Raw genomic sequence first — 10,363 nt, forward strand, 5'->3', positions numbered from 1 at the left:
TCTTGGCTGGCAGCCTGGCACCACCTGCTGGCTGGCCCCGCCCCCTGATCACCACTACCAGTGGCCTCCCTCTCAGGGGGCAGACGCTCAACACATGAGCTGCCCCCCACCCCGACCCCTGTGGTCAGTGCGCATCATAGCGATCGGTAGTTCCGCCAGTCATTCCGCCATTCAGTCAATTTGCATATTAGGGTTTTATGATATAGGATTATTCAGTTTACCTATATGTTTCTTTTTGCTTCTTTCCTCCATATAATTTTTTTCAACTTCTGCAATTTTCCGAATCCCCTTCAGATTATTTTTCTTCTTAACTCATTCAGAAATAACCAACTTTATTTTTTACATGATTCTACCATGTTAAGTCTTTAATAAAATTCCAGCAAAGATTATGTCATATTACATGCCATGATTAGCTTTCTACAAACAACTGCTTTCTGTGTACAAATCAGTGTCAATGACATAAAAGATAAAACTATACTAGGCAAAGAACTTTATTAACCTGTTTCAAACTTTATTCCCAAGCTTCTTCAGTTTAACTAGCTGCAAAGAATGACTTATGTATAAGCAGAAACTGAAAAGAGTGGTGTTGGGCTAAAAAATATTATCAGATCCATAAATAACATTTGAAAAAGCAGTCATAGTATAAAATAGCAGCTCCCAGCAACGTCTTCAAGTTTATCTTCTTCTAAAGTTGACTCAGTTCAGTTTGCTTCATTCTTGGAAGCCTCATCAAACCCTCAACGAGATCTGGAACTTCGTCATCATCATCCTCTCCAGTAGCAAGCGGTGCTTTCCACCCACAGATTGTTTGGGCAGAGCTTCAGCCTGTCTCCTTACAGTTTAAGCTTAAACCATCAGACTGTCTGCCCGAGCTGGTTTGAGATGCGGGGTAGCACTTCTGTCGGCTGCCCTGTCTCAGCACGGCCTGTCATGGGGGACGTGTTCGCTGCCAGCGATGCCTGAGCTTTAGGGTTGTTAAAGCGGATCACTGTTCCTTGGTTTGTGAACGTATTTGCCTCTTTAATACCAGAGATACTGTTTACCCCCGACTTCTTTAAGGGGAACTGAGGTTGTTTGCCATCTGCTGTAGCTGTTCTGCGAACCCCCTTCTTTCTAGGAGCAGTTCCTTTCCCACCATGCGCACTGGTGCCCGCAGTTTGGCAAGTTCTCTTGGTTCATGATAGTTTCTTTCATCTTGTTGGAGAGGAAATGGGGCCGCACAGAGGACTAGAGCTGACGCTCAGCGGGTCTAAGGCAGACCAGCTGAGAATCAGAAGTAACCAACTTTAGAACCACCTATTTTCAATTCTAGATTACCAAAACCATATAATTTCTTTCCAATTTAATTAGAATTCTTAATTCTTAGAAACCTTGACCTTTTTGGTGACAAGTAAGTAATTAACATTCCTCAGGTTAGCAATACATTCACATTTTTAAGAGCTATATTTCAAATAAAATCCAAGCATATTCATTAATAGTTTCAAATCCGTCCTCTAGATTCTCTGTAATAAGAAACCAAACGTAGGCAAACTCAGGTTAATTAGTAGTATATCAGTGTCCTGGTATTTCACAATACCTAGCTATTTAATCATTTTTACTATTTAACCCAGCAGACTCCCAAGTTTTAAGTTACCAAAAACTTGGGAAAAACTGTATTTAGGTATATAATTATTACTGAAAAGCTTTATCAAAAGCGCTTCATTTTAGTTACATCTATTTATCATGTCACTAGAGGCCTGGTGCATGAATTCGTGCACCGGTGGGGTCCAGCTGGCCCTGCCCCTGATCGGGATGGGGGGGCCGATTGGGGGCAGGGCCAGCCTGGGGGGAGGGGCCCCAGGCAGTTGGCAGGCTGGCCTTGCCCCCAGGTCGAACTCTGGTCAAACTTCCATGGAGAAGACAATTTGCATATTACCCTTTCATTATATAGGATAACAACTTTACGAGATTTCAAAGCCAATTATTATTACCCAAGGCATTTTCTTGACAAATTTCATAACAGGGATAACATGACCTTGAGAACTTTTGGGGGGCTGGAGAAAGGAAGGGAGAGAAGGGAGATATCAGGCCCCCACAGTTTGCTCCCAGGACCACAGCAACTCCCTGGCCTCCAGGGCTTTAATGTGAAAGTACTTGTTTTTCTCTACAAAGTGGGAGTGGCCCCTGCTGGCTCCTGCAGCTGCTGGAGGGCACTTCTGCAGCTCTGCTTTGCAGGAGAAAGACTTGGGGTTTAGATGGTTTGTTTCCCATATTTTTCTTTCTGAGTAGAATCCTTATGATATAGCAACATGAAATCTTGCATATAAGAAGGGATCTTATCCTATTTCCAAACAGAAACAAAAGCAACCCTAATGTAAATAAATGAGTGCTCTCAAAAGGAGGGACTGGGACATCAGCCTTAGAATCTCATCTCCCACGCACCCAGCACAGCAGAGGACCTTCCCTCCGAGTGGCCCAGGCCCACACAGCAGAGACAGAGGATTCATAAAATGGCAAAGAGCAAACTAAGTCCCCAAATGATAAGGAAGCAAGCAAAGAACATCTGCAACCAAAGTGACATTATAGACAGACAAGAACTCTCACTAGCTAAGTGTTTCAGGCAGCTGATGCCTTGAGAGGGAGAGCAGGAGGGTCCCCGAGATAAAGAACTCTCGGCAGCTGCTGGGAAGTTCCTGCAACCCCTGCCACGGGTTCTGCCTGCCACACGCAGCTGGGGCCCCAGCAAAGTGGGATATGCCCCATCTTTAAACAAATTAAACCAAGCAACAAAGAGACACAAAACAACCATCAACAGACTCTTATATACAGCATTTACGGGCGAGCACAGCCCACAGACAAGAGCTTACACCATTGCTCCTTGTCTGTCCAGTCACAGAGACCTCAGGGTGCCCTGTTTTAAAAAACAATGCAAAACAAAAACAACAACCAAAACCCCCCACTGAAGCAGAGCAATGTCTCTTGTGCCAGAGCGGACCAGGCTAAGGGCTTGGAGCCTAGGCAAGGACTGCTGGAGGTCTCTGTCACCCAGAGCTGATCAGGCTCGCCCAGAGGAGAAGCAGTAAATGCTTCTCGTGTCATACAAAATTCTTGACTCAGCTTAAGTGAAAGTGTTGTGGCAGAATGCACGGGAGAGCGAGCAGCCAGCACTCTGAGGGAGGAAAGTTCAACCTTTATTTCGCAGATCTGCTAGTCCAGGGGAATTCCGGATCCAACGCCTGAACTGAACTCCTGGGGAGGCTCTGACCCATATATCTCCTCCGGTGGCAGCCCCTGAGGGTCCCCGCAGCTCCGCCCAAGTCAGTCCTGGCGGGGCCTTGGGGGCATGCTCCGCAGCTCCGCCCAAGTCAGCTGTGTTGGGGCCCTGGGGGTAGGCTCTGCAGCTCCACCCAAGTCAATCAGAGTGGGGAAGTGAGACTACAGTTTTAACCAGATACTGAACTAGGTTGCAAGCCCTCCCCCTCCTCCTCTCCTCCCCCCTCCCCGTTTTCCTTTTCAGAAGGACCGGAATTGGAGTGCTGAGTGGGACTACACAAGAAAATTCCTGGCAGAACTGCACTTTTTTTTAAAACTTCTGATTTTAGCCCCAAGTACCCCAGTCCAGGCAGCAAGTGGGATCCTCGGTACCCACCCCAGAGGTGTCCCCCACTTGTGGTCTCACCAGAGTCACCAGAAAATGAAACTGGACAACAAATGGGACCGGGCTGCCTGTTAAGCAAAAACAGGATTGAATCACGTATGAGCATTTATCCAATAATGCCCGGGGTCGGGGGGGGAGGGGAGATATCTGTAATACCATCAACAATAAAAAATATTTTAAAAAATAATACTGCCGGCTATATGGGAGAGCAGCAGGCCACCCATGCAGATCTGCTCTGATACCTCCTCCTAGCTGGCTGATCACAGAGCGATAAGGAAGAAAGGCTGCATGCAAAGGGGAAGGGGAGAGAGGGGTTGCAGGGTCCTGGTCCCTGTGTCTCCTTCCAGGATCTTGAAGTCAGAGAACAAGGTAGTTAGTTTTCAATGGCATTAAAAACAGCCCCGCCCATTCCTGGGACTGGAGAATGGTCAGCATTCCTGAGGCAAACCCCCCTGAGGGGCTCAGGGTCCAGCACAGCAACCAAATCCAAGTGTCTCCTGTCCTTTGTTCTCAAAATGTGTTTTCTTTTCTGAGCAATGGACCATCTGGGCCCCAAGGTGTCTCTTACCTTTCTACAGCTGTCTTTCTCCTTGCAGCACATCCTCCAGTGTCCCAGGGTCTGTAGGGAAGCCTCCTCTCCATAGTTAGTAAGGTGAACAATCAATCATCCATCAACTGTGGTCCTGTTCTTATTGTGCGCCCTTCCCCCTACAGTCTGAAGCAAGTTACTCCCCTTCCTGAGCCTCAGTTTCCTCACATGTGAAATGAGGGCGTTGTCATGCCCACTCCTAGCGACGTTGTGAGTCTTTGATGAATGAACTACAGACTCCAAGCTCGGCTCAGCGTTGGTTGTGCATGATTGCTGCTTAATAGTGTCACACTCTTACCAGTGATGCATCATCAGAAAAAGTCAAGAAAGTCCCCACTACAATTTTAAGTAATAAATGCCTGCACATCTTTAACGGCATGTACATGTTACATGAGTACACATATGTGTGCATACGCACGGACAGGCTGCAAATGCTCACAAAGCCAAGTCACCCAGCCTCGTCTTCAGATTCCCTGAGGACTATCGATAAAGCTTTATTTCCCAGTGGGCTTCCTCCTTTCACACGCGGCCCTCTAAAGTCCCCGGAGACCAGCTCCCTTGCTGCTCTGACGGCCCAGCTCTCTTCTCAGCCCTGAAGAAATTCCCCGGAGGTGTGCACAGTCTTGGAGTCCATGAGCCTGGAAAGATATGGCTAAAGCCACTGGGGATCAAGACCCAGGCGGCTGTAGAGTCACATCTAAGCTCCCCTGTCCCTTGTCCCAAACAAGGCCTCCATCTGTTTCCCAGGCCCCAACATCCCCACCAACCGTCCTGTCCGAGGAGAGCCCGGCGCGAGCCTTGCTGTACGGGGGCCGGGGCTGGCCTAGCAGGGGGACATTTCCTGTGACCAGAGCCATCCCCGCTCTCAGGTGGACGGACGGCCTTTGGACTTGCGGTGCAGAGAGCCATTCTGACTCCAGGGCTTGGAGCCCCTGTGAGTTACAGGCTTTTGAGAGAAGACATCCTTAGCCACGAAATGAGGGTGACACTCTCCCATCTCCAAGGGCTGTCTTGAGGATTTAGTGGGACAGCGTTTTCAGACCCTGTGTGGAGGCTGGCACACCGTAGCCCTGAAATAAATGGCAGTGACGGGGACTAGTTTTAGGTCACATGGAGCTTCACATGAAAGGAGGTCCCTCCCTCTCCTCCTTCCCCTCTCCCCCTTCCCCCCCCCCTCTCCCCCGGGCTCCGAGCTGGGTGAGGCCAGGGTAACTCTGAGCAGGAATTGTTTCCAAGGGGAAGCTTCACTGGGGCCACTGGACCCTCTGGGCTGCCAGGTGGTGATAATGTTAAGGAGAAAAATAAAGGAATGGGGCAGATGGCATGGTGGTGGTGGGGTACGTGCAATTTAAATGTGGTTAGATAAAGTCTCAAAGAGAAGGCCATAGCTGTGTGAAGATATAAAGAAAACAAAAGAGTAACCCATTGGAGTAGCATGGAGTCTGTTTCAAGCAGAGGAAACAGCCTGTGCAAAGGTCCTGAGGTAGGAATAGAGGCGGCATCTGAGGACTGGCCAGGAGGCAGGGGGCTGGAGCTGGGGCAGCGTGTGCAAGGAGAGGCAGGTGGTGTGGGCCCTAGGCCATGGCCAAGACTTTATGAGATGTGGATTCCTGGGAGGATGATGAGTAGAGGAGACAGGACTCCCCTTGCATCTTAACAGGATCCCTCTGGCTACTGACATGACAGACTAGAGGGCAGGCAGGCCCAGGGAGCCTAGGAGGAGACAATTTAATAACCAGGATGAGAAATGGTGCATGTTGGACCAGGGTGGGATCTTCTGAAAGAAGTGCTCACATTCAGAATCTATTTGTTAACAAAGTCGGAGCCAAGTGAATGTGGGGAGCAGGGCAAGGGGGACGCCCGCTTTCCATCCCTGAGCTCCATGAGTCAGGGCCACTGTGTGTTTGGCCCCTGTGAGCATGTTCCCTTCTGCCATCATGGTGGGGGCCTCAGGGGGCGGGTGGGGGAAGGACAGGGCTCGGCAGATGCTCCCCGGATTGGCTACAAAGGGTGTTAAAGCTGGCAGAGGGCAGGCCCTTGGACTTGGGGGGACAAGCTGTTGGTTGGCAAGATCCGTAGCCCGAGCAGGAGCCAGCACCCCTGGCTGATGCTGGCTGGTGAGCAGGGTAAACAGAGATTCAAAGGCTTCCCGGCCGAGCAGGGCAGGGGCAGGGCCGCAGAGGCCTGCAGCTGCCTGACGTCATCACCTCTCCCGCAGAGGTTGGGATTCAGGGGGTCGGGAAAGGCATGCCGGGGGCAGGTGCTCAGTGTTGTTTCAGCTGAAGGTGAGAGGGACCCGGCACAGAACAGCACAGGGAGAGGCTGGGGAACTTTCCCCTGCTGGGTGGGGGCGAGGGTGTGGGGTACACATGCCAAGGGGATTTGGCTTCGGTTCTGGGGAAGAGGGGACAGGAAAGGGCATCCGGCTGCCCGAGGGGCCAGTGTGGCATGTGTGCAAAAACTCCTTGGAGTGAGGTGGCCTTTCCGAGTGTCCAGGTCCCTGGGAAACAAGTGTTTGGGGAGGCGCCAATAAGTGACTACTCATAAATAACCCGGAAGGGCAGAGAACGAGAGGAAGGAGGAGAGGGAGTTAAAAACCAGAAAGTGGGAGGAAGGGCCAGACAGAGGCAGAGACCAGTACCCGTCACTGTGCCCCGCCCACCAACAGGGACCGAGCATCTACTTGGAGGCAGGCACTGGTCCAACCTTGTGGGATGGGAGGGCCTGGGAGGAGGCAGAGGGGTGGAGGTCTCCCTGCAGTGAGTCAGGGCTGTGGCCACTGTTTGTTTCCTTCACAGACTGATGACAACTGGGATTGTTGCCTGTCTGTTTGGGACTGTCCCACTGAACAGTGACAGAGACCTGACGGCAGAGACCAGTCTGGTTTACCCATCATGGTCGGATCCCCATTACCTGGAGCAGCCAGGCACCTGTCGGGCCCTGAGAAACCGTCTGCAGGATAAATGAATTGAGGCAAAAACACCCCAGGGGATCCCTAGAGTCATATCCATGTATAAATCTCTCCCCTTGAGTTTGGGCAGAACCTGTGACTTGTTTTTGCCAACAGAATCTGACCAAAGATGAGGGGGTGCCACTCCCTTGGCTAGGTTATCTTATATAGGCCTCCACCTGAGCAATTAGAGACTCCTGCTGGCCTTGAGGAAGCAGCCACCGTGTGAATGGTCTATAGAGTCGGTCGGTGGCAAGAAACTGTGGGTGCTGACAACCAGTAGGCAGTGGAGCACATTCCTCCAACAGCAAGGAGAGGAACGCTGCTTCCAGCCATGACAATGAACTTGGAAGCAGACAGGAGCTCAGTCAAGCTTCCGCATGAGAAGGCAAGCCAGCTGGCCCGTGACTGCAGGTTTTTGAGACCCTGTGTAAAGACCCAGCTTAGCCATGTCCACACTCCTGATACATGGAAACTGTGGGGTAGTCCATGTATGTTGTTTTAAGACACTAAGTTTGTGATAATATGTCATACAGCAATAGAAAATGAATACAATTATAATGAGAAATAATGGATATAAATGTTACGTGTACACACCAGCAGACCTTCATTGGATGGTATCATTGTTATTATATTAGTTTACTCATCCACCCATCCATCCATCCATCCATCCACTCATCCATTCACCCATCCATTCATATTTATGAATATATCCATCCACCCACCCACCTATCCACCCATCCATTCACCCATCTACCCATCCACTCACCCAGCTAGCCATCCATCCATCCATCCATCCATCCATCCATCCATTCACCCATCTACCCATCTACCCACCCATCTATCTATCCATCCATCCACCAATCCACCACCTCCCTCCTGCAGAGTGAGGGTTCCCAAGGGGGAAGGTCTTTATCCCGCAGAAGTGCTGATACTTTGAGCAGCTTCACCTGGAATCCCAGGGGTGCATGGGACCCATCTGGGGATGTCCTTTGTCTGCACACTATTAGGAGACTGTAAACTTTGGCCAGCTTTGAGAAGGCATGAAGGGTCTTACCATCTAAATCTGATCTCAGGAAAACTAAACATGTGTGTGTTTATCTATGAAGTTAATCAAGAACCGGGTGGGCAAGACCCCCAGTATTGCTCTCCTTCCCACCCACTTGGACGCAAGCCCTGAGTGGCTGTAGGGTGTGAGTGAGGGAACAGGGAGCTTCTGCCTGGGTCCAGATCTCTGAATGGCCATCAGTGGGGCGACCAGACACAGATGTCAAATATCTACAGCAAATGCAAGACTATTTAGGTACAATTTAGCAGAAGTGAGCCATCCTACAGACATAAACATTTTAATCAGAGTGACAATTTATTCAAACAATTTGACAATACTCACACATGCTGAACAGATGGGCTGGGGCAGGAGCCCAGCAAGAGAGCTGGGGGGGGGGGTGTGGGGGGGGGGGTACCCTGGCTGAGACTGGTTGGCCTGCTGAGAGGGGCAGAGGGGAAGGTAAGGGGCTTCCTGCTAGCAGATAGGCTGCTGGAATGACCCTAGGTTCCCACTCCCAGGGCAACCTACCTATACTTTGACGTCCCAAACTGTGCAGATGTGAGGGAAATTCTGAATGGGGAAGGCCATTCATTTATTCATTCATTCATCTCTTTGGAGAACTTTCTGAGTGCCTATTATGGGCCAGGCACTGTGCCATGCTGTGCTGTGTGCATACATGTATATATGTGTGTACACACATGTGCACATGTATGTATGTATGCGCATGTGAATGTGTGTGGAGCCAAAGCCATTACTAATACCTTCTGGTTTCTGCATTTGGAGCCCATGGTGGTCTGAGCCTGGACCCAGGACCAGGATTTTGGTTTGGGAGGTGCCCCCAGGAAGCTCCTGTGGGGGTGGGGGCAGACACAGCATGTTAATAATTGAGGAGCTGGGCTTTGTCCTTCGCTTCCATCTGCCTGCCTTTGGCCAAGGGCTGCTCCAGGGGTTCACTCCGGCCCTTCCTAACTGCCCCCCGCCCCCCCTCTCCGGACTGAGACTGAAGGTCCAGCAATGGCTCATGGTAGACACTCTGGGCAGGGGGTGTCCAGGGCTCTAGCAGGACACAGACAGGGCCGGCTGCAACTGTGGAGCTCATAGGTGATGCTTTCTTAGCTATGTCACTCGGCAGAATACATTGATTTTAGTCCGGCTGAGGGAAACGGAGGCCTGCAGAGGTAAAATGGCTTACCCACAGTTGCCAGTTGGTTACCGGCGAGGCCGAGAGTGGCCCTTCTGTTTTCTGAGCTCCCACCGCTGCCCCCTCCATTCCCATCCTACTGTGGTCAGCCTGTCCTGGGACATTTAAAGAGAAATTAGTTCCCAATAAAAACTTGTCATGGATAATTCCTGATATTCAGGTTGTCAGCTGCCCCGCTGGTGGACTTCACCAGAATGTCTGCTTCCATGAGACTTCTGATGCCAATTTGGGGATCACCATGTCAGGGCCTGAGCCAACATGCAATCCCTTGGCCTTTTGAAGCAATTGCTTCTTTCCCCACAGCTCCCGGCAGAGACAGAGCCTTGGCCCTCATCTTTTCACACCCCAGACCCCTCTCCTCGCCGCAGCCCACTGGCCAGGACAGAGTCTTCCCAACCAATCTGGGGCTGTTTCCTCTTTTCCAAAAAACTCATGGAGGGCATTTGGACTTGGTGACAAAGCCTGAGTCCCAACTGTGAGCTCCTCTTACAGGTGACAAGGGCCAGTGTGCAAATGGCGCTCTGCATTTGCCCCCAACCTCCTTGCCCACCAGGCATCGCTGTAGTCCCAGAGTGGCCTGAGTGTGACCTGGGGATCTTCTCAGCTTCCCAGGTCTCTCCCAACCCCCTCATCTCACCTGCAGGAGGTGACGTCAGAGGACAGCTTGTCTCTGGTTCGTAAGTCTTTAGATCTTAAGGAACAGGGCTACTCAAGGAGCACAAGCCTCGTCTGACAAGATCCTAGACTCTGAGCTGATGCTGTCCTGGGGTGAGACCCCGTGGTCTGGGGAGGGTTTATTCTGAGTGTGGGAGGGATATGGTTGCTATGGCCAGAAGGTAGTCTATGACCAGCTGCCAGTTCCCAAGACGACCACCTTGCTATATCCCACCCCTTACATCCTTCTTACCATTGGATGGGACACTCCTACCATTGGGTGG

At 50.8% G+C, this 10,363-nt stretch overlaps 1 pseudogene; it reads right to left on the reverse strand.

The window, feature by feature from the left end:
• Nucleotides 1–701: 701 nt before the first annotated feature.
• On the reverse strand, nucleotides 702–1,194 carry LOC129150955 (transcription factor BTF3-like; annotated as a pseudogene).
• Nucleotides 1,195–10,363: the final 9,169 nt, after the last annotated feature.

Source organism: Eptesicus fuscus, chromosome 12 (assembly GCF_027574615.1).
Source record: "Eptesicus fuscus isolate TK198812 chromosome 12, DD_ASM_mEF_20220401, whole genome shotgun sequence".
Lineage (NCBI taxonomy): Eukaryota > Metazoa > Chordata > Mammalia > Chiroptera > Vespertilionidae > Eptesicus > Eptesicus fuscus.